We start from the raw sequence: 25501 nt of genomic DNA, 5'->3' as shown, positions 1-25501 counted from the left end.
AGAGTTTTTTTCTGGATTTGGATATGTTTATCTAATGCCTGAAGCAACTTTTTCCTAACATTGAAGAGACCTAAAACAGAAAATTATTAAAGTTTATGATTCCTGTTTATACATTTCTGTATCATTTAACCAAAGAATCTATTTTGGCATGGGTTCAAAAGCACCATATTCTATGAAGTTTAAATTTATGAAGAAGATTCTTCAACTCAATTTTGGACTTACTAATATCCCTATTAACTGTATTCTTGTCCCCAGAAATCCACCATTGTGAGTCCAAGATAGGAACCCAAATTGTAGTCAACAATTACTTTATGTTAGCAGAACATTTAGTGTAAAACTCAACATGATGGGGAATGAGTCAAAGCAGAGAGTCACGGCTTTTCAGTGTCTCTCAACAACCCAGATGGGACATCCAGTCACTGTTCATGCTTTACAATAGCAAACCAGGACAAGGTAGAGGTTTGCTAAACTAAACAACAAAAACATTCCTTCAGTAAGATACAGAAAAACATTGTAAAGAAACAGTTATTAGCCCATTAAATGGGACTTTATTAATGAATAAAGGGAAGGTAATTTAGAAGATCAGATAGACAAACAGCCTTGGGAAAGCAGACAAGCATGCCCTATAGGTAGTATACCAGTCCACTAGGGAACACAAATGGGGAAGGGCATGTTACTAAACAGACAGAAAACTGCAGAATGCACCTTCATATGAAAGTAATGGATGCTCCAGAACATGCCCTGTATCCTGGTGGCAGAGTGCAGGGAAGGATTATTAGATTCTTAAGATCTCTTTGAATGAACGGAAATTCCCCAATAACAACAACAACTTAACTATGTACTTCTTAAACATCAGGCCCTGATGCATAAATAAAGATAGAGGTGTACCCAACAGGGAAGTTATTTAAATAAAGAAGTCTATTTAGCTTAATTTGTTTTTACACTGGAAGGAAGAATGGACATTTCATTAAAATAAGACTCACCAAAGATCTATGCCAATGATGCCTTGTGGTGTAATATACAGTGGGTAGCTACTTTCACAAGTGTCTTGGGCAATTGACAGAGGCTTGGCCCTTCAGGTATTCATTTAGGTCTCTGGAAAGGTCAAGGAATACTGTTGCAACCTTGGATTCTTTTGTAATATTAACAGAATTTGTATTTGAAATTACTTTTTGAATAACAAAAAAATGTTTTACTAAAACATAAGATTTACAGAAGTTTCTAGACAAGCCATACAAAATGGTCACAGACTTTCCTCTTCTCCCTCCTCCTCTGCTTGTTCTATCTTTGTAAGGGGGTACAGAGAATCTACACTTGGCAGTGAAGTCGCAATGTTATTAGGGAGAGTTGTGACGCTTCTTTAATATTCCCATTTCAGTTCAGACAACCAAGCCCATCCATCTATCGCATCTAAAGTTGTACGTGGATAGAGAACATACACTAAAGAACATATACTAAACATATACTAAAAACTGACGAATTGCTTTGCTCCACTGCAGTTAGATCTCATAAGCATGGGGAGGAAGAAAGATACCATAAAATTAAAATAAAACTAATTTCCCCATTTAAAAAAATAAAACCACCCATACCCCTGGCACCTAACCCTGACAACTACCTCCATTCACAGAGCCTTGCACTTAGACCATAATGGGGAAATGAGTTAAAGCAGAGAGTCACTGCTTTTAAATGTCTCTCAACAACCCGGATGGTACTTCCAGTCTCTGCTCATGCTTTACAATAGCAAACCAGGACAAGGCAGAGATTTGCAAATGTGTGTGTAATCACCAAAAATGACGGTGCCTGGGATTTTAATCTGTTTTGTTTCTTAGATGGTGTTTAAATGCAAACAACAAAAGGAAGACATCTTGGTAGAGCAGAAGTGATGCACATTGGGTGCCCCAATGGAGAAGCTAGAGAAAGCACCCAAGGAGCTGAAGGGGTCTACAACCCTATAGGTGGAACAACAATATGAACTAACCAGTACCCTCAGAGCTCGTGTCTCTAGCTGCATATGTATCAGAAGATGGCCTAGTCAGCCATCATTGGGAAAACAGGCCCCTTGGTATTGCAAACTTTATATGCCTCAGTACAGGGTAATGCCAGGGCCAAGAAGTGGGAGTGGGTGGGTAGGGGAGCATGGCGGAGGGAGGGTATAGGGAACTTTTGGGATAGCATTTGAAATGTATATAAAGAAAATATCTAATAAAAAATAAATGAAAAAAGAAGAAGAAGTGATGCACACTTGGTGATCTGAGCAACTTAAATATTCCTCATGCCATAAAGCCTACCCATGCTCTCGCTGTTTCTATGCTTGGGCTTCATTGATCTTCCACAGCTCAGTTACATCATTTACTGATAGATCACCTGGATTAGGAACACTTAAGAAAGCCTGAACTGAGAGCTGAACTGTGCGGATCTGCAGTGCAGGGAACCGCCTACCTTTCAAAATTATCTGAATATTCTTCCAAACTTGTTGACATTAAGATGATAAATGTTCTTCACGAACCATACTTTAGGTGCTTTCATTGGGTATTCTTCTAGAAGCAATAGTTCAAGTTTAAATGTCCCTCCCTCAAATGGGGGAATCCTGGGGCTAGCAATGACCATAGGAAAATCATGGGTGTTGTTTTCATCTGGTTCTGCTATAATGCCAGGAACTGATTCTTGGGTCTCCTTGATGATCCCGGAGACAGCCTGGCCATCTTGTCAGATCACAAATTCAGCTTCTATCCAGCTCATCTCAACTCACACGGTTGTTAATGAGGTTTCTTCAATGAGATGTTTTTAGAAACTAAACTCATGATAATATTGATAATCAGCAAAGGCAGGAGCATCTAAAACTGATGACAGTAGAGACTCCACATGTCCTTAACTGTGACTTGCTTATTCTACTGAATTGATCCACAAGCACCCTTCCTGAGGTGCCCATTGCAGGGGCAGACGTAATAACATGCTTGCTAGGCTGATGGGGGGTTGCAGAGAAGTTTGCACTGAAATCTTCCAGAATTGCCAATAAACAAAATGTTTCGTTAAAGATGTATTCACATCTCTTTAGTGATACAGAGATACAGATGACCTTAGTAGTTGTGGTTTATTTTGTTTTGCAAATATGTAAAACGTATAAAAGAAGGGGCATCACCAAGGAATTTAGATTTAGCCTGCTATGGCCAAGAATTAGAAGGCAAATGCAGGAATGGAGTTTATAAAAGCTAGAATGTAAGCACAATGCTTTAACCTTTGAGGCTGTATGGAGGTTTGAATGCTTTTGACTCTTGAGTAAGACAAGGTCAGTGACATTTATGGTGTGCTGTTTAGGCAATGAACTATCCCCAGCAATTTCCAAAGTTTCTCTTTTTTTATTGGTAGCTCTGATAAATATGCTCTGACAGAAAGATCCGATGGAAGTTTGTTAGGTCAACCTTTAATGCCATGATCCCTTGCATAGATCTTTGTGGTTCAGACCATACACACAGCGTGGTCCTGTGTGGAGGCAGAATCCATGGGAGTTTCAACTATCTGTAATATTTTGAAATTCTGATGTGTGTGTTTTGTCTTTTCTTGCTATGATGACTTTGTCTTGAAGTAAAATCTTCACTTGAATGTAGCATGTAGAGTTTGTAAGCCCTGAATATCCAAAAGATATGTGAAAGATGTCTTGTTTGAAGAAGGTAGGGATCGCCACACAAGTTCTTGTAAAGCACATGAATGAGGATTAGTTCCTGCTCAGAGCAAATAATGCACTGGACCAGATGGCTTTTGGATGGAACTCTTATAGAAACTCAGCCAAGCATTAGGCTAGGAAAATTAAAGCTATCATAATCTTTACATATGTCCGGTATAAATATAAATTGACAAGCCACACTGAAATCCAGTTTGCAGAGTCATCAACAATGTACAAACTACCCACCTCTGCAACTTCCCAGTGTGACCCTGAAGGTCCGAAGGTCAGCATAGCACAGAGATAACTGCACATCCGTGTACAGCTAAGATATGAAGCCAAGTCTAGATGCTCATTATGTTGACAGAAGACCAGAGAAAGAAAATGTGACATATGAATACTGTGGAATTTTATTCAGCTGAAATGAAAAAGGAAGTGATGTTATTTGAAAAAAAAAAAACAGGATGAAATTAGAAATTATTATGTTAAATTAATTTAAGCTTGGAGATACAAATATTGCATGTTTTCTATTATATGTGATATTTAAGTTTAAGTCTATGTACGTGTGTGTGTGTGTGTGTGTGTGTGTGCATGAAACATGGAGGTGGAGGGAAAGATAAGTCTCCTAAAAAAGGAATAGAGAGAGTAAATGGGACGAAATGCATCGTATTATATTTTCTGTCATGTGATGCCTGGATAAACAATGTGTTATAAGCAGGAAAGGGGGGGGGGAAGGGAAGGGAAATGAAAATATAAGCGGACCATTAGGCCCTAGTGGCAGGAAAATGGAGCAGGAAGGAGAAAAGTTGAGGGAAGGATATGAACAAAGCACAGTTCTTTATATAACTGGTATCTTAGTCTAATTAAATCCATCTACTCCTTAGGAGCCAAGACTCCTGCTCTGAGACATGCAATCCCAGAACTCATATCCCCATTGGTATTTACTGCAGCAGTGTTTATGGGTATTCAAAATGATGAAGATGCCTACCACTGAGGGAGCAGTTAGGAAGATGTAGTAAGTGAGTAGAGCTGAAAATAACACAACAGTCAGCAGATCTTAAAAGTAACGAGTCCATATAAAACTAAAGAGCATACTATAAAGCAGGATGCCATGTATATGAGATGGAATTTTAAAAATACCCACCTACAAAACAGCAGTAAACATTTTATAAGAACAAATGCAAGTAAAACCAACTTGTCATTTTAACGAGGTTGAAAGTGGGAGCAAGATATAGGAAGATAAGGGGGAAGCTGAGTGAACACGCAGATGGAGGATGGATGTATGGGGGACTCGGAATACAGCCAGAGAACAGCGAGCATCCTACCACCCTGCGTGGATGGATAACACACCGTAAACGGAAGACTATTGGCTCTCTTGACAAAGAATTTCTTTCACCCTCCAACATACAACTACTAATATAGATTTCAAAGAAATAGCTAATCTTGGTTTCCACACAGGATCAGGGCAGAATTTAAAATAGGCCATAGTTTGTTAAAAACCCATGTCAAATCTTCTCTGGATTACCTTGGAAGTCAGATGTTGGTCCTTACCCATGAGGTCATTCTGGAGGGCATTGAGACTGTTTCCCTGTTGGGGAAATTAGAAGAAAGTCATCCTGCTTCTGTACTTGACGCTGTCCTCTTCAGGTAGAAGCTGCGGATGTGACCTCTTGCTGTTGAGATCCATCAGTTTTCTGTTTGCTGATTCTATATTCCAGATGTCATTCAGTCCTGAAGGCCGTTCTACACACTGGTCACTCATCTCCTTCCCAGTCCACTCTTGCACTTATGGATAGAAGAAAGGGAAGGGAAGGCAGAGGTTTCTAGTGCCAGCTGTGCTCAGTGCTGTGGAAATTGTGCTTCTCTTTCTTCCTCGTGCTTCCATTTGAATCACACAAATCATTTCATTTTGGGCAGTAACATCAGAGTGAGAATTTCCAAGTCGTTACATGAAGGTTGTCTCCTCCCTTGTACATTTTGCCATCAGTAGCAAGAAGAAATTACATCATACTTTCAATATATTACTTAGGCAAATGATTTTCCTCCTCCCACTTTTAATTAACATGTTATTCCACTTCTTCTGGTCCCCGTTATTTCTGATGGGATATTAGCTGTGGGTCTTTATGGGGTTCCATTTTATGTGTCTTTCTTTTCCTTCTTCAAGTATTTTCTTTACCTATTTTTCTGTTACATTTGGACATAAATGTACAGATTTAAGTTTTTTCTAAATATTTCACATGTCACACATTTTATGGTCATTTCTCTTATTTTATTTTTTTCATACAGTATTTTCTGGTAAACATACTGAGAGATATCTGTTTTTGAGGCTCTTAATTTTTTTTCACTTTTCTCTTTGCCCTTTGAATTGCATCTTTTGAGTTTGCTGGTTGTTTCTGTTGCCATTTCAAATCTACTATTGAGTCCCTCTAATGAATTTTTATTTTATGATTACTGCCCATTAACTCAGATGTTTCCATTTAGTTCTTTCTTATAAATTCTCTCTTTTTATTGATGCCATTCGCCTAAATGCATCTTCTGTTGCTATAAATGCATACCAGAATTTAGATACATTTATAAAGAAAAATGTGAGGGCATATTTAGCTTTTTGCTATAGAAGTCCAGGAGCAAAACACTATCATCTGTTGGCCTTCATGCTGGGCTCTAAAGCATGGCAGAGGCAGAACAAGCCTGCTGACTTGGGCCTGTAGTTCCACTTACTGAGACCCCAGTGCTATGAGGGCTCTATACCAGAGATCACCTAATTACCTCTCTCGTATGTACGTGCAAACAACATTGACACTGGACTTTAGGAGTTCAGTATTATCGTAGGGCTTGTAAGGAACAAGTACCTGAATCATACCATCCTGTGCCCTATGAACCGAAGTGGTTATATCTTCCTTTATTTCTTTTATTCTGGCGTCCTTCAGTCCCTTACACATGCTGGTTGTCTGCTTGGCAATAACTCTGACATCTGCACAGTTTCAGGTTTCAGTCTTTGTGTTATCTACCTCTATCCACAGCTTTGTGTGGATAATACATACTTGGTCCTTTAATGCAGTGCTTCTCAACCTGTAGGTCGCCAACCCCTTGGGGGTTGCATATCTGATATTTCCATTATAACACATAACATTAGCAAAATTATTATTAAATTATAGTGAACAAGTAGCAACTAAATGGTTTTATGGGGGGGGGGCAGTCACCACAACCTGAGGAACTGTATTTAAGGGTGGAAGTGTTAGGAAGGTTGAGAACCATGCTTTATTGTGTTGTACGTTGTTAAAGACTGACCACAGTAGCTAATACAGTACTTATGGGTATGATTTAACTTCCCATTCTCTGGAGCTTATCATCGTTGTTTTCTTTCTTATTCCTTTTGAGCTGTGTCTAATCCGTGTTAGTGAGCTCTGGTGTTTTTTTTTTCCCCCACAATGTGAAGACTTTGATATGTTTACTGGGAAACCAAGCCTTGTCTTTGTATAGGTCTCTGTTAGGATAAGAGTTTTAGCAATGACTTTATTTGACTATCTCTTTTCTCCTCGTCTACTTGTCCCACTGTCTCCTATATCAAGAATCACCCCTGCACCTATTAGACTTCAGCCATAGCAGACAGGCTTTTCTAGTTGTTAAAAAAAAATCGAAAACTCTCTGGAAGATCATTGTTCAACAGTCTGGACCAAAATACACTTGGCAAGGATAGATTTCAGGGATGATGGTTGCCTTCCTTTTGATGGGCCTTGCCTGGTTAGAACAGGGTAAACCTTGATTGGGAAAGGTAGAGAGTGAGCTCTGGCAGCCTGACCTCGGCCTGCGGTGGAGCGTCCATTTAGGAAAAGATGGGAACAGGCTATAACACAAACAGGTTCGGGTTCTTAACTAAATTCCAGTCAATTGTTTTCAAAAAAGTTTTCTTCATTCATTGTTTATCTTTAAAGAAAACAATTTCAAGATAACTTTTATATGTCTATTTTAAAACAATTTACTTAAGCTAATCTGTATTTGTGAGTGAGGGCAAGTAGGTACATTCTTTGAGTTCTTTAGAATGTCACCATTGGGTGTTTTGTCCCTTTCTTCCCCCATTCTGATTACATTTCAGTACGGAAAGTTTTGTGTTTGTTTTTATTGACCTACGTGTAATCTCATTGCTTCTTTCTCCAGCCACGTCCCCGCACTGCTGAGCCCATCAAAGGCCATCCTTGCTGCTCCTCCAACAGTGTTCTCAATTTTGAGAATTTCCTCTTTTTTTTTTTTGCTTTATTTTTATTTTTTTTTGTTCATTCGTTCTTAGAGTTTCCATCTCTGATTGCATTACTCATTTGTTCTCTCGTGCTTTCCACTCCTTTCCTTTTTTTTTTTCCATTAAGGCCTTTAGCATATTAATCATAGTTATTTTTACAGCTCTGTCTGATAATTTCAAAATCTCAGCAGCATCTGAGTGTGGTTCTGATAATCACTTTGCCTCTTTGGACTGGAGTTTTGCTACCTACGTAGCATGCTTTGGAGTTTGTGATTGAAAGTGTCCCCTTAAGTATTAAGAAGGAGAAACTGAGCTAAACGGGTCTTCAGTGTGAACACTATGTTAATTTGGATGGAGATTGTGTTGTGATTAAGGTGTGTTGTAGCCCCACAGCCCAGTCTCCTTGTCTTTTTTGTTGATTTAAATCTAGCACTGGCTGGCCTGGAACTAGCTATGTAGACCAGGCTAGACTTGGATTTACAGACCTCCGCCTATACATGCTGGGCTTGTGCTGCTACAGGTGACTTGGGGAAATCATTCTTTAATCCTGTGGAAATCAATATGGGAAGATACCGGATATCCTGCTCTGGCCTTGACACGCCTGTGAAGGAACATGCATACTCACATACTCATACAGATTACATACATGCCCATCTTCAATTACACACTGATTTCATCCTTTGGTAGGCCTGTGTTTCTGGGCTATGGTCTTCATGGGTGTTTATTAGCTGTTCTTGTCCTCTTCAGTGAAGTGAAACTGGCAGTGATGGGCAAGAGAAAGGCACTTTGTTGTAAGGATAAGGCTCCAGGGAAGGCTTACATTCCCCTGCAGAATAGAACAGATTTTGTGGAGGATATTTTGAGCATTATTAATCATATCTAGCCTTGTTCTTTCTTTTTTGATGTGTATGGATATGTCTCTGTGTGTGTGTGTGTGTGTGTGTGTGTGTGTGTGTGTGTGTGTGCGTGTGTGCATCTGCGTGTGTTCATGTGTGTTCATCCGTGCGGGGGCCAAAGTCTGATGTCATCGGGCCACTTCCTGTAGCACTCTCCTCTTTTTTTTTTTGAGACAGAGGTTTTCACAGAACCTGGAGCTCACTGGCTTGTAGGAAGCCTCAGGAATCCAACTATGTCTCAGTGGTTCTCTGCTAATGGAGTTATAAGATCATGCCATGCTTATCTTTTTATGTAGGTTACAGGAATCAAAATTCCAGTGCTCATGCTTGTGTGACACACACTTTACCAATGGAGCCATCTCCCCAGCTCCTAGACTTGCTTTCTTTGTAACTGTCAGGAAAAGAGCTTTCTTGGCTCTTTACGTCAGAACAATGTGAGTTGCTAGGAAGTAAAGCCCAGGGAAGAATTACAACATGACTGCCAGACGAGGTCTTCTCTTACAGCAGCAGGGCTTCTCAACCTTCCTAAGACTGCGACCCTTTAATATAGTTCCTTATGTCGTGGTGACCTGCAACCATAATATTAAATTCATTGCTATTTTATAACTATAATTTTGCTACTCTTAATCATAATGAAAATATCTATTTTTTTTTCCTATAATCTTGGGCAACCCCTGTGAAAGAACCATTGGACCCCTCCCCCAAATGGGTCGAGACCCACAGGTTGAGAACCACAGTCTTACAGTCTGTGCAGGTCAAACATTTGGTGATTTTTCCCTGCAACCTTCCATATATTAGTCAGTATCTCATCAGCATCATGTAATACCCGAGACAATTGACTTATGAAAAGAAAAGGTTTACTTTAGTTTACAGTTTTGAGGTTCTGGTCCACGATGGAAGGGTCCCATTGATTTTGATACCGGCAAGGCAGCACGTGCTCGTCATGATAGAAGAAAATTGTTGGTCTCAAGAGCTAAAAGGCAAAGCCAGAGAAGAGGAAATTAGCAGATATCTACAATTCCCCTTGAGGGTGTACCTCCAATGATTAGACACCCAACTAGACCTCACTTCCTAAAGAATACCACCTCTCCATTTCACAAACAGGGCAAAGAGTCATCAGTTCCTAACCTCTGAGAGACACTTGCAAAAAACCTCAGCTTTCAGTTTTCTGATGTCTGAGAAAAGCTGGCAGGTTTTACTCCAGACATTTCTTATTGTAAAGATAAAATGTTGACTTTATGTCAGAAGATCTGCAGGACCTGCCTTGATGTGCAGACTGGGGTGAAGTGGCTCTGTATTCTCTAATGTCTAGAGCGAATGCCTCATTCTCTTTACAGAGGTTCCCTCTCAGTTCTGCTCTTTTGTATTCTGGTGGGTGACAGTGTTATTTATGCTACCACTTGACTCCATAACCAAAATAAAAGAGTTTGAATAATTTTTCCCCCAGATATGTTTGACACAACGTTTCCTTTGGCTTTTCAACAGTTTCTCCATCTGTAAAAAAGGTAACTTTATTTCAAAGGGAGGGCTACATATACATGTAATCAGTTATATGTGCTACATATAAATATGACATTACTTCATGAAAAGAAATTCCTAATGAATATTGATTGCTATTAATCTTACAGAAGGGTGTGTGTGTGTGTGTATGTTTCTTAGTGTGAGAGTATAGTATTTTGTAAGAATCCTTACTTCTTTCCAGTTTAGAGTCCAGGAAGATTGTCAGCTGACATAAGTCACAGTTTCAAGTCATGAGTCCAGGCTATAGAAATGAGTTTTCTAAGGGACACGCCATGCCTTTGCCCCTGACAGCATGGGCTAAAGTACAAAGTTTTGTTTTATTCTACTGGAATTATTTTGTGTTTGAAGAATTATCTTCATGGATAGTTTATAGATTCTGGAAAACACCCCATAAAAATAAGACTTTGATCCACAAGTGTTTTGTTTTTCCTTTTAGAAACAAAACAAAGAAGAAAAAAAAAAAAAGATCATCAACATTAAAAAAAAAAACAGAAATAAAACCTAACACAGAACTACAAATTAACAATTTTGAGGACCCCTCCTCCTCACTGCTGTGATTAGACACAAGTACATCACTGTGACAGGAAACTGTATCAGGGTCCCAAGGAGCAATGAGGATGCCCTATGAGGAAATGTTGGAGAGTTCAGGGCTCTGAGCTGACTGGTTTCATGTTGGCATTTTTTGTCCATTCCAGGACTGCCTAAAATCAGACATGCGGTTGAAAGGTTTGCCTTTGTCGGGGCCTGTTCTTTAGTGCTTAACTCCTTGGTTCTGTCCAGTCTTTAGCTCTATAGCTGCTAGCCTGCTCGATAACAAGATTTCAAAAGTGCTCATAGGCATGTGGGAAACTGAAAGATTGGTGTTACATCGATTAAGTATACTTGGGGCTAATATTCAGAGTCAATGGAGGTATGCCTTTGTTAATATTTATTGTCAAACTGGCCGCACTAATAAAGTGCACCTCTGAGGGTGTCCTCCAGAGCATCCCCAGAGACAGGAGCATAAGGGCTCTGACCTAATCAATAGTTCCATGCCATGGTACTTTCCGATTTAAACAGACCATTGGTGGCTGGGGAACTGTGGCAAGTAGAGTTTCATTGAAGAAAGCAGACGGCTGTGGGCGTGCCCTAGAAAAGAATATATTGACCCCAATTTCTGTAGACACCCACGGCAGTGATGTTCTTCTGTCTTATCGTGGCCACAGGAATGGAGACAGTGAACTGTGGCCACTGAAAGTGTGAATGCATTTAAACTTCCTTGAGTTGGTTTTTTAATGGATTTGGTCATAGCAGTGAAAAATCTGGCTAAAACAAGAAGTTATCCAGTCCATGAATCTGACTGGCTGGATTCTCGTCTTTAGAGCAGTGGTTCTTGACCCTGTTGATAAACCTCTATCTCCAAAAGTATTTACATTACAATTCATAACAGTCACAAAATTACAGTGTTGAAGTAGCAAGAAAATAGTCTCATGGTTGGGGGAGTTCCCCAAAACAGGAGGAACTGTATTAAAGGGTCACAACATCATGAAGGCTGAGAGCCATTGGTCTGTAGAATCTGAAGGAAACCTGAAAAACTCACTTCCTCACAGCAGTGGGAATCTGGTTGCAGAAGGCTCTGGCGTTCAGGGCTAGTCTCAGCTGTATTAGCAGTGGGAATTTGGTTGCAGAAGGCTCTGGCGTTCAGGGCTAGCCTCAGCTGTATGAGGAATTGGGGGCCACCCTGTACGGAAAGATCAGCAGCAACAGATTATTTCTGGATCTAGCTTCTTGATCATTCTGGAAGAACTTCCATGCGCTCCCTTTTCTGGTTTGTGAAACTAGAGTTGCAAGGCTGCGGGAAGCCATTATTGCACTGCAGAAGGAAATTGTCTCCTGGATGCTTTCCTGGTAGAGTGCAAATTTATGAACAAATGGTTGGGGAACAATCTCCAGTTAGTATCACAAAATAACTGTTATTAGGTAACTTCTGTAGGTATTAAGGCTGTTGATGAAGCTGCCATTGCATTTACATGCAGATGGTAGAGAAAGAACCCACAGATTGCTGAAATAACCTATTCTGAACAGACCTCATGCCAAGTCTGAAGCTACAAGCTTATGGTCCTCAATTTAATGACTTTAATATATATTGTCCCTTACCCACCCTTCAGTCTCAGCTAGCTAAAATAAAACAGTGTTTAAATGTATGAAACTACCACCGAGTCATTTGATATATAGTAATTCACTCAATCACAGCATCTCTACATTTCACAATTTCTGAATTTCAAGGCAGTAAGTAACTCTTTTGGGCACTTGTTAATGATCATCTGGATATATTCTCTAGTTGAAGATTGAAAGAGACACTGCTAAAAACGGAAGGCATATATAGACATTACACAGTTATTGAAAACATAAAATGTCATCTGCAACTCTGTACAGATTTGGCCTTTTTGAGGGTCTCCAGAGATCACCTCTTCATCTGGATTCAAACGACAGTCAGATGGGCCTGTGAACTGTTTTAGTTCCATCTATGGCGCCCATCCATGTCAGTGAGATGAGTTGGACAGTTCAATGTATCTGACTAAGGGAAAGGACTTGGGGCCAAAGTAAACTGTCAAGATGAGGCTAAATTTAACTTTGCAACAAAGCAGATGTAAATCTCACTGGGGTTCTCCCCAGCAGCTAAGAACATAAAACCTCTGCACCCACAGCAGCATTCGAAAAGGTTGAAGGCAGGGGGAGTTTTGTGAACTGTTTCCTTTAGGCTAAGGGCTGACACCAGTTCCAGTAAATGCTGACTGTGCCTTCAAGAAGTCTGACTTGTTTAACACTGGTGCAAAAAGTGTCCCCAAGCAAAACCTTTCCATTCCGCGACGTGAAAGTATACAGTTGCGTGTGAATCAAAGGACATGCCAGTCTGTGTCAGCCACGCTGTCACCTCAAATGCTCCAGGGAGCCTCTGAACAGTGCCAGGAGCAAACAGAGAAATTCTCTTTCCCAACTCCTTTTTTTTTTTCCTACATAGTGAAATATCTGCATAAAGTGACTCAATCGAAAAGAGCTGATTGTCTGTTGTTATGAAATCTTAACATTCTTCCACAGTGGGGGAACAAAGGAAAATAAAGCAAAGAGGAGGGACACTTTAAAATTTTATAAACAAACAAAAAGAGAGGTTTTTGTTTTCTTTTGTACTGTTTCTGAAAACATTTTCCTTAAGTGGCTGAAGCTCTGTAACTGTTAGAAACTATACTTTGGTTGTGATATTAGGTTTGCAGGGGGTTGGGGGGGTGCATTTTAGGAAATGATCCCTGGTTGGTACTTGATTTCTCTTGTTTAATGTTTGTAAAAATAATTGCACAAAATAGCTTTAAAAATTTTTTCCACATGTCTCTGCCAAAAGTCTCAACTTTTCCCATTGTTGTTATAAAGGTCTTTCTTCAGGGCTGACAGACTTCCTCAGTTGCCTAATGGCAGGGCTATGTATCCAGACAAATGTAAAACTTTTGAGATGCAGTGGCTTATATAACTTTAGCAATAACCCCAAAATAAATAAAGACATAAAGAGTATAGTACATTGCTTATATATAGTTATTGTCCTACAAAAGAAGTCTATATAAGCTGGGCGGTGGTGGCGCACGCCTTTAATCCCAGCACTTGGGAGGCAGAGGCAGGTGGATTTCTGAGTCCAAGGCCAGCCTGGTCTACAAAGTGAGTTCCAGGACAGCCAGGGCTACACAGAGAAACCCTGTCTCGAAAAACAAAAACAAAAACAAAAACAAAAACAAAAACAAAAAAGTCTATATAATATTAGGGATAGTTACACACAGAAATTTCATCATAGAGAATGCTCTAATATGAACCTGGGGCCAAAGATCTTTATTTGTATAGCATTCATTTCTGCTTTGATAATATATGTGGTTATTATCTTTGGGTTATGAATAAGAAACACAACTATCTTGTATTCTGTTAAAAGTAACTACCATCTTCATTCAGTTCTCTGACCATTGGGGAGAGAGAGAGAGAGAGAGAGAGAGAGGGGGGGGGGGGCTTTACACTACCCATCCCCCAGAACTGCTGGTGCTCATATTGACTTTGGGCTTGGAGTTAAAGGGCAGTTGCTCTGGCCTATCAACTAAGGAAGCAACCTCAGTTGGGACAACCAGAAACCCAGAGGAAAGGCACGCCTGTTCTCTAAGGGATAAACCAGATGGCAAATGGCATCAGGGGCCCTCTCCCATGCCCATTGTCTGTCCTTTCCCCCTTGTGCATTATTCAGATATAGGCGGTCCCCAACTTGTAAGTTCACCAAGTTCATGTATCAAGAACTCAGAACATAACGTCCCATGAAATCAATGTTGTGCTGATGGTTACTAAGGCTGGTGATGCCTTTGACTTCTGCCTCAGCCCCTCCCTTCTTATGGTGCCGACCACGCCCACTTCTCTGCCTCCCATCCTGTGTGCTCCCCATAGCTTGCCTCTGCATCCCTGACCTCAGCCACTTCACTGAGTCCAGTGACTGGGTGAAGAAATGGACTTAGTTCAAGTTGGGGCGATCAAGATAGTTCTTCCTTGGTGACAATGATTTATTAAGTACCGAGTAGGTAGATGAAGCTCTGGGTCCTTGGAGCTGGAGGAGGGAGTGGTGGTGAGGGACACACCCACCTTCTCCAGGGTGAAGCTGTGAGGTTGTGAACTCTCTGCTGTCAGAAAAGCGATAGGCCAAGAGCAACAGAGATAAGAGAGGAAGGACAGGGAGGGTGCAGCCTACTCTGGACCCAGCGTTCTCATGCCTAAGGACCAGCACAGTGCTAAATCCTGTTTTTCAATGTTCATCTTTTAACTCTTTCAGCACTGAAACCCCAGGCTGACTCAAAACCAAACCAAACTTACCTCCCTCCCTCTCTCTCTTTTTTTTCTAAAGTGTATTTTCATGGTATTTCTGCCTCTTAAGTGCAAGCTCTCTCACTGGGAAATACTTGTTCAGCTTGAAGTGATTTCATAGTCTAATACTGAGAAGCCCACCTTATGCACAGTGTAAGAAAGGTCTTGAGTTTGAGGACATCAACATGGTGGTTAAGATGACTCTCAGGCCTGAACTCTGCTCTCTCTGTTACTGTAGCTGTAATATTAACCATTCTCTGAGATAGGGCTATTCAGATCCATGGCGCTCCTCTCCATTGGGGAATCTTAGTCCAAGTCAAGAGCCCACAAAGACCTTCAGCGGCCTTCTGGCAGACTGTTCACAGCACAGCATGCGAGAAGGGCATGTGGAATTGTGCAAATGACTGAAGTGGCCGCAGCTGTCATCATCTGCTGAGGTCGCTCAGGGCAGACTCACTCATTCGTACTTTTCTGTTTCTTCATGTCTGAGTCATCTCAATGCTGGAAATATGTTTTTAAAAATATTGCTCAAAATTGCAATTACTTTGTGGTAAGGGTGGTGGTGAGTATCTAACAGACTCTTATGAGATTGGTATATCTTGGTCATTTCTTTAAGATGATGCATTCTCCAGGGTCCTAAGGCATTTGCCACCTTCTAGAAGAACTCATATGATAATTTTAACCTCAGGTGGTTATGTTGTATGTGTAGTATGCATGTGTGTATATTCCTTCTGTTTTTGAACCATGCTCCATGTTTCTTAGTGTAACCACAGAGAAAATAACAAAGTTTTATCATGTTCTGAATCCTTATGTGTGGGATGCTTTATTTCTTTGATAGACATACTTATTTATCTAGAAAGACCTCTGAGGATCTAATTCTGGTTGTCAGGCAACAAATGAATGTAATTACAAAACCACCCCACTGGCCCTGAAATGAATAGTTAGAGGTAAGATCACTGCCTGATCAGTAAAGATCACTTTAAAAAGAATAAAAATGTAAAAGAAGATAGAAAAGAACTCTGAAGCGTTTGTTTTGTGCTTGATGCTAGGCTCTACTCTAGTCACTCAGGAGTCAGCAGAGTCATTTACAACAAATTCTTAGCTTGGCAGAGAGCTTGCCCCACAGCTACAGACCACCAGCAGCTCTACTCTATGCCGAGTGCACAGCATCTCACTCTTGCTGCAGACCCTCTGGGCCCCTTTGTCTGCGTGGAACAGGTCTCTAGTCTCGGGTGGACAAAGTGTAGGATGAGTGACAAACAGAGGCACACAGGAGAGGTTGTGTGGAATCTGAATGTAATTTGTCAAATCGAGCATCGGACTTTTTATGCAGAAGACAATAAGGAAGTTGGGTGACACACCAGCAAGGTACAAAGAGGTTACTGGATTCTTACATAAAACAGAGGAATGCAAACACAGAAGGTCTAACAGGAACCACCTGGGATAGAATTCATTGTTAACAACTGGGATCAAAAAGGACTTCACCTAAGATTTACTTAATCTTAGAAGCCAGGGTCAAGGGCTTCGTGCCTTTGCCATAGTTCCTGTTTTAGTCTATTGTATAGTCCACCTTCCCCTTAGGTCATTGTAAATACGTGTGTATGGGTGTAACTCAGCTATAGTCTTAGAAGCCAGGTGTGAGGTCTTTACTCTCCTAGGGCAAGGACTTTCACACCCAAGTCATGGTTCTAACTAGGGAGTTCCGTTCTAGCTAACCATCTCATGAATAATGCAATACTCTAAAACCACAGCCGATCTACTTCCTATACCATAGTAAATTCCTGTATATGGGAGCGACTTGGCTTTTATTGATAGTGTAATACCAGAGGCTATTCTGAATGTCACTGTCTAGCTCAAGGACGTTCTAGGGACTGTTGGAACACTGGCAGAAGGCTTTAGCTATGTCAGAATTCAATCTTAAAAGATATCAGTATCATTTTAAGATGATACTGAAAGAGAGCACGTGGATCCATACACTAGACTAACGCAGGAATGGAGAATTAAAGGAACGCCAGACTCCAGGAGGAGAGCTTCCTTGAAACTCTTTTTGCCTCATGAGCAGCTTTTAGGCATCCCTGCCTGACAGGCTGACTCAGCCGGAGTGCCGTGGCACACTCTGACTTACCTGCAGTGATAGGTGAATTGCGATTCGTTATGACAAGACTGTGACAATGAACACAGGTGAACACAGGGACAGGAGGTGGTGCCGGGAAAGCGAATGGGGTGGGGCTGTGTCATTTGGAGTTTGGACACAGCAGGAACAGGGGCATGGGACTTACAATAACAGTTCAATATTGTAGAAGAAATGGTAACTGTGAAATGTTGATGCATGGGAAAAGGGTTAAGAGACAGGACTCTGGGGGGTGGAAAGCATCAGGTGCCATTTCATGATGGCTGGATATTTTGGTCATTGCTGTTGCAAGGGGACAGCTAAAGAGATTTCTACAGACCAGAAACGTCACTAGATTTGATGTTTGGATCTAGATAAGATGTCAGAGCTTCAACTTATTCACACAGGTTGGAGCATATTGTCTCCAGTTCTGCAGAGGACCAATGATTGTTGCAAAAATAGCCAAAGTATATATTCACATATATATGTGCAGAAATTCACAGATTAAAAAAAAAAATTTAACCCCCAACTTATGTATTAAAATTCGATTTCGGTTATAAAAACGAAAAAAAAAAGGAAAAGAAAGAGAGCTAAAATTCCAAAGAATCATTGATTCAACCTGCTGCTACAGATTCAAACACTATGATCTTTCCTTGAGCATAAGAAAATACTAAACTTATTGCATTTGTGATAAAGTTTTAAGTTGGTAAAGTATGTGTAGCAAAACTAAAATGAAAACAAAACAAACAAACAAATCTAGGTATTTGAATTACATTTATTTTTTTGAACCATGATTTCACTACAAGGAACTAATCTGCAGTGCTTCCATATGTAAAGATTTATACATTTCCAATTAAGAATGTATTAATGATATAAAAAGATCAAAGCATTTAAGGAAAAGATGGTGAATAGCAGACCACATGTGTATAGACAGAATAGTATATCTTAATAAAAAGAAAACTGAAACCTTTTTACTGGAAAGGGAATTCCCTTCAAAGTGATATTTTTATAAGAAAATATATATTAGAATTTGCCTCACTTGCCACTATGTCGATGGAATTATGTACACAAGTACATAAGTGCATATAATATTTTTGGAAGAATACACAGACTAAAGGAGATAGGGTGACACAAGTAAGGGCCAAGGATGGCCCAGCTTTGGTTATGGAGGATACATTTTAATAGTAGTTAAAACACGAAGGCTGCAGAGATGGCTCTGGGGATAGTACATGCTGTACTAGGATAAAGGCCCGAGTTCCAATCCTCAGCACCCCTGGGAGCAGCCGAGTATGGCCTCCTGCATCTGCACCTCTAAGGCTGTGGGGATGGGAAAAGTTAGAGATCTTAAGAGAATAAGGTAGGAAGTAATAGCTGATGTCCTTCTCTGGTGTGCACACATACAAACATGCACACATACACAGGTGTGTACGTGTGTGCATCCTCCATATACTAGAGAAAAAAGTGGAATGATAGATAATTGTATGAAAAAAATAAGTCCGAACTACCTATTACCTATAAGAAACACACTTCACTGGCAAAGATACACACTCACTGGGCGTAAAAGGGTGGAAGGCAACACACCAAGCACATGAAAGCCCCGAACAAGCAAGAATAGTTTTATTTATATCTGATAAAGTAGGCTTTGAGCCAAAATTAGTCAGAAGAGATAAGGAAGGTCACTATGCATTACCTAAAATAACAGTCGGGAAGGTAGATATAGCAACTGTAAATATATATACACTGAATGTCAATTCCAGTTTCAAATAAACACTACTTAACATAAAGGGACAAATCGACCAGTAACAGCAGATGCTTCCAATACCATGATTAGGTGGGTTTCATCAGAAATACAAGGACAGTCCAATATTCCAAATAAATGAATATAATAACAGCAGAAACTTGAGGACAGCAATCCTGTGGTACAAAATTAGCATAGAACTAAGTACTTTCTTATACCCAATATATTGCTGTGAAGAAAGTCAGGAAAAATTTTCATTCATTATAGATTCTACAAAAATGTGTACATATAAACTTAACCAGGAAGTGAAAGATCTGAGCAATAAAAGCTTCAAAACATTGAAGAAAGGAATTGAAAGAGATCCCTGAAGACTGGAAGATCTTCTATGCTTGTGCATTGACAAAATTAGCATAAAAATGGCTAGATTACCCAAAGCAATAAAATTCAATGTAATCCCCATAAATGCTCATATGGCATTCTTTACAGAAATAGAATAAAATAATCCTAAAAGTTACATTTATATGGAAATACAGAAAGAGACACCCCCCCCCCAAAGCTAAACCAATTCCAATGTAAAAGAATCATGTAGGAACTAACGTACAGTGTAGCATAGACACCTACAGTCACCTGGATTTTAGCAAAGTTGAACAAAAACTTAAAGACAGCCTCTTTAACTCTGGATACTGTGAAAACTGGCTAAGCACTGACTAGCTCGCCTGAAAATGTACCAAAGTGCTTAATACCTGGCACTCTAAACCCGTGGGAAAGAACTTCAAGATGGAGCATAGGAAAGGGCTTTCCGAAAGAAACCCCAATTGCTAGAATTGTCAAGCAGGATTGTGACATTCCACAGGAAACAAAGAGACAGAATAATGAAGCCAGCCTCCCCAATGCCAGAAATCTTTGCCAATTTTACACGTGACAGGGCATATGTCTCTAGAAAATCAGGAACTAAAATAATTTAACAGCAAGAAGTCAAAGCATTCCCTCTAACTTCTACACAAAGTTCTAAAAACTGAAAACAAAAAGCCAGTAAATATATGAAAGGCATCTACACATTCCTAGACACCAGAGAAATGGAAAGTTAAACTCCACTAGTGTGTCATCTTACTACAGGCTGGACAGCTACCATTGAGACAGCAAATACTGGTGGGTAAGTGGGTGCGGAAGAACCCCTTCCACACTGGGGACAGGAGCACAAACTGTGGAGCCAGTATGGCAGTGCCCCATGAAATGAAAGTATAACTTCCATATGACCCAACTGTATCTCTCCTGTGTATATACCTGAGGGAATATAGGTCAACATACCACAGAGATACATATATGTCTCTGTGTACTGTAGAACTGGCACATCAGCCAAAGCATGGGACCAGTCTGGGTGCTCAACAGAGACAGCATGGAGCAAGTGTGACATACACTGGAAACAGGAGATTAATGCAACCTCAGAAAAATAGCGCATGCTTTCTTTCAATAGAGTCTAGATTTTTTTTTCCATTTTTTATTAGGTATTTAACTCATTTACATTTCCAATGCTATACCAAAAGTCCCCCATATCCACCCACCCCCACTCCCCTGCCCACCCACTCCCCCTTTTTGGCCCTGGTGTTCCCCTGTACTGGGGCATATAAAGTTTGCAAGTCCAATGAGCCTCTCTTTCCAGTGATGGCCGACTAGGCCATCTTTTGATATATATGCAGCTAGAGTCAAGAGCTCCGGGGTACTGGTTAGTTCATAATGTTGTTCCACCTATAGGGTTGCAGATCCCTTTAGCTCCTTGGCTACTTTCTCTAGCTCCTCCATTGGGAGCCCTATGATCCATCCATTAGCTGACTGTGAGCATCCACTTCTGTGTTTGCTAGGCCCCGGCATAGTCTCACAAGAGACAGCTACATCTGGGTCCTTTCAATAAAATCTTGCTAGTGTATGCAATGGTGTCAGCGTTTGGATGCTGATTATGGGGTGGATCCCTGGATATGGCAGTCTCTACATGGTCCATCCTTTTATCTCAGCTCCAAACTTTGTCTCTGTAACTCCTTCCATGGGTGTTTTGTTCCCAAATCTAAGGAGGGGCATAGTGTCCACACTTCAGTCTTCATTCTTCTTGAGTTTCATGTGTTTAGCAAATTATATCTTATATCTTGGTTATCCTATGTTTGGGGCTAATATCCACTTATAAGTGAATACATATTGTGTGAGTTTCTTTGTGAATGTGTTACCTCACTCAGGATGATGCCCTCCAGGTCCATCCATTTGGCTAGGAATTTCATAAATTCATTCTTTTTAATAGCTGAGTAGTACTCCATTGTGTAGATGTACCACATTTTCTGTATCCATTCCTCTGTTGAGGGGCATCTAGGTTCTTTCCAGCTTCTGGCTATTATAAATAAGGCTGCTATGAACATAGTGGAGCATGTGTCCTTCTTACCAGTTGGGGCATCTTCTGGATATATGCCCAGGAGAGGTATTGCTGGATCCTCCGGTAGTACTATGTCCAGTTTTCTGAGGAACCGCCAGACTGATTTCCAGAGTGGTTGTACAAGCCTGCACTCCCACCAACAATGGAGGAGTGTTCCTCTTTCTCCACATCCACGCCAGCATCTGCTGTCACCCGAATTTTTGATCTTAGCCATTCTGACTGGTGTGAGGTGGAATCTCAGGGTTGTTTTGATTTGCATTTCCCTGATGATTAAGGATGTTGAACATTTTTTCAAGTGCTTCTCTGCCATTCGGTATTCCTCAGGTGAGAATTCTTTGTTCAGTTCTGAGCCCCATTTTTTAATGGGGTTATTAGATTTTCTGAAGTCCACCTTCTTGAGTTCTTTATATATGTTGGATATTAGTCCCCTATCTGATTTAGGATAGGTAAAGATCCTTTCCCAATCCGTTGGTGGTCTTTTTGTCTTATTGACAGTGTCTTTTGCCTTGCAGAAACTTTGGAGTTTCATTAGGTCCCATTTGTCAATTCTCGATCTTACAGCACAAGCCATTGCTGTTCTGTTCAGGAATTTTTCCCCTGTGCCCATATCTTCAAGGCTTTTCCCCACTTTCTCCTCTATAAGTTTCAGTGTCTCTGGTTTTATGTGAAGTTCCTTGATCCACTTAGATTTGACCTTAGTACAAGGAGATAAGTATGGATCGATTTGCATTCTTCTACACGATAACAACCAGTTGTGCCAGCACCAATTGTTGAAAATGCTGTCTTTCTTCCACTGGATGGTTTTAGCTCCCTTGTCGAAGATCAAGTGACCATAGGTGTGTGGGTTCATTTCTGGGTCTTCAATTCTATTCCATTGGTCTACTTGTCTGTCTCTATACCAGTACCATGCAGTTTTTATCACAATTGCTCTGTAGTAAAGCTTTAGGTCTGGCATGGTGATTCCGCCAGAAGTTCTTTTATCCTTGAGAAGACTTTTTGCTATCCTAGGTTTTTTGTTATTCCAGACAAATTTGCAAATTGCTCCTTCCAATTCGTTGAAGAATTGAGTTGGAATTTTGATGGGGATTGCATTGAATCTGTAGATTGCTTTTGGCAAGATAGCCATTTTTACAATGTTGATCCTGCCAATCCATGAGCATGAGAGATCTTTCCATCTTCTGAGATCTTCCTTAATTTCTTTCTTCAGAGATTTGAAGTTTTTATCATACAGATCTTTCACTTCCTTAGTTAGAGTCACGCCAAGATATTTTATATTATTTGTGACTATTGAGAAGGGTGTTGTTTCCCTAATTTCTTTCTCAGCCTGTTTATTCTTTGTATAGAGAAAGGCCATTGACTTGTTTGAGTTTATTTTATATCCAGCTACTTCACCGAAGCTGTTTATCAGGTTTAGGAGTTCTCTGGTAGAATTTTTAGGGTCACTTATATATACTATCATATCATCTGCAAAAAGTGATATTTTGACTTCCTCTTTTCCAATTTGTATCCCCTTGATCTCCTTTTGTTGTCGAATTGCTCTGGCTAATACTTCAAGTACTATGTTGAAAAGGTAGGGAGAAAGTGGGCAGCCTTGTCTAGTCCCTGATTTTAGTGGGATTGCTTCCAGCTTCTCTCCATTTACTTTGATGTTGGCTACTGGTTTGCTGTAGATTGCTTTTATCATGTTTAGGTATGGGCCTTGAATTCCTGATCTTTCCAACACTTTTATCATGAATGGGTGTTGGATCTTGTCAAATGCTTTTTCTGCATCTAACGAGATGATCATGTGGTTTTTGTCTTTGAGTTTGTTTATATAATGGATTACATTGATGGATTTTCGTATATTAAACCATCCCTGCATCCCTGGAATAAAACCTACTTGGTCAGGATGGATGATTGATTTAATGTGTTCTTGGATTCGGTTAGCAAGAATTTTATTGAGGATTTTTGCATCGATATTCATAAGAGAAATTGGTCTGAAGTTCTCTATCTTTGTTGGGTCTTTCTGTGGTTTAGGTATCAGAGTAATAGTGGCTTCATAAAATGAGTTGGGTAGAGTACCTTCTACTTCTATTTTGTGAAATAGTTTGTGAAGAATTGGAATTAGATCTTCTTTGAAGGTCTGATAGAACTCTGCACTAAACCCATCTGGTCCTGGGCTTTTTTTGGTTGGGAGACTATTAATAACTGCTTCTATTTCTTTAGGTGATATGGGACTGTTTAGATGGTCAACTTGATCCTGATTCAACTTTGGTACCTGGTATCTGTCCAGAAATTTGTCCATTTCGTCCAGGTTTTCCAGTTTTGTTGAGTATAGCCTTTTGTAGAAGGATCTGATGGTGTTTTGGATTTCTTCAGGATCTGTTGTTATGTCTCCCTTTTCAGTTCTGATTTTGTTAATTAGGATTTTGTCCCTGTGCCCTTTAGTGAGTCTAGCTAAGGGTTTATCTATCTTGTTGATTTTCTCAAAGAACCAACTCCTCGTTTGGTTTATTCTTTGAATAGTTCTTCTCGTTTCCACTTGGTTGATTTCACCCCTGAGTTTGATTATTTCCTGCCGTCTACTCCTCTTGGGTGAATTTGCTTCCTTTTTTTCTAGAGCTTTTAGATGTGTTGTCAAGCTGCTAGTATGTGCTGTCTCCCGTTTCTTCTTGGAGGCACTCAGAGCTATGAGTTTCCCTCTTAGAAATGCTTTCATTGTGTCCCATAGGTTTGGGTACGTTGTGGCTTCATTTTCATTAAACTCTAAAAAGTCTTTAATTTCTTTCTTTATTCCTTCCTTGACCAAGGTATCATTGAGAAGAGTGTTATTCAGTTGACCCCTTGTCAACTTGACACAAATAATATCTCATGTTCACATGAAACAATAACAAGGTTGTAAATACGCCTAACATGATATAACTATTCCTCGTACAATCGCAAACACATTTGTAAATTTACAATGGGCATTCATATTACTTTATAATCCTCGTTTCTGCAACTGGTTACGTGGCCTTAATTGGTATTTATAACTACCTTCCTCTACTACCCATTCTGTATTTCCTTCTCCTTCAGCCAGCACCTCAGCAGGTCTTGGCTCTTTTCCTGGAGGATTCCTTGGGGAATTGAGTCCATTGATATTAAGAGATATTAAGGAAAAGTAATTGTTGCTCCCTTTTATTTTTGTTGTTAGAGTTGGCATTCTGTTCTTGTGGCTGTCTTCTTTTTGGTTTGTTGAATGATTACTTTCTTGGTTGTTCTAGGGCGTGATTTCCGTCCTTGTATTGCTTCTTTTCTGTTATTATCCTTTGAAGGGCTGGATTCGTGGAAAGATATTGTGTGAATTTGGTTTTGTCGTGGAATACTTTGGTTTCTCCATCTATGGTAATTGAGAGTTTGGCTGGGTATAGTAGCCTGGGCTGGCATTTGTGTTCTCTTAGTGTCTGTATAACATCTGTCCAGGCTCTTCTGGCTTTCATAGTCTCTGGTGAAAAGTCTGGTGTAATTCTGATAGGCCTTCCTTTATATGTTACTTGACCTTTCTCCCTTACTGCTTTTAATATTCTATCTTTATTTAGTGCATTTGTTGTTCTGATTATTATGTGTCAGGAGGAATTTCTTTTCTGGTCCAGTCTATTTGGAGTTCTGTAGGCTTCTTGTATGATCATGGGCATCTCTTTTTTATGTTTGGGAAGTTTTCTTCTATTATTTTGTTGAAGATATTAGCTGGCCCTTTAAGTTGAAAATCTTCATTCTCATCAATTCCTATTATCCGTAGGTTTGGTCTTCTCATTGTGTCCTGGATTACCTGGATGTTTTGAGTTAGGATCCTTTTGCATTTTGTATTTTCTTTGACTGTTGTGTCGATGTTCTCTATGGAATCTTCTGCACCTGAGATTCTCTCTTCCATTTCTTGTATTCTGTTGCTGATGCTCGCATCTATGGTTCCAGATCTCTTACCTAGGGTTTCTATCTCCAGCGTTGCCTCGCTTTGGGTTTTCTTTATTGTGTCTACTTCCCCTTTTAGTTCTAGTATGGTTTTGTTCATTTCCATCACCTGTTTGGATGTGTTTTCCTGTTTTTCGTTAATGA

General features: G+C 40.1%; 1 pseudogene; it reads right to left on the bottom strand.

Annotated features, from left to right (window-relative positions):
* Positions 1–2259: 2259 nt before the first annotated feature.
* Positions 2260–12813, bottom strand: Gm46476 (annotated as a pseudogene).
* Positions 12814–25501: the final 12688 nt, after the last annotated feature.

Source organism: Mus musculus, chromosome 14, assembly GCF_000001635.26.
Source record: "Mus musculus strain C57BL/6J chromosome 14, GRCm38.p6 C57BL/6J".
Taxonomy (NCBI): Eukaryota; Metazoa; Chordata; class Mammalia; order Rodentia; family Muridae; genus Mus; species Mus musculus.
Note: the sequence above shows the minus strand (reverse complement) of the source record. Positions and strands in the feature narration are given on the sequence as shown.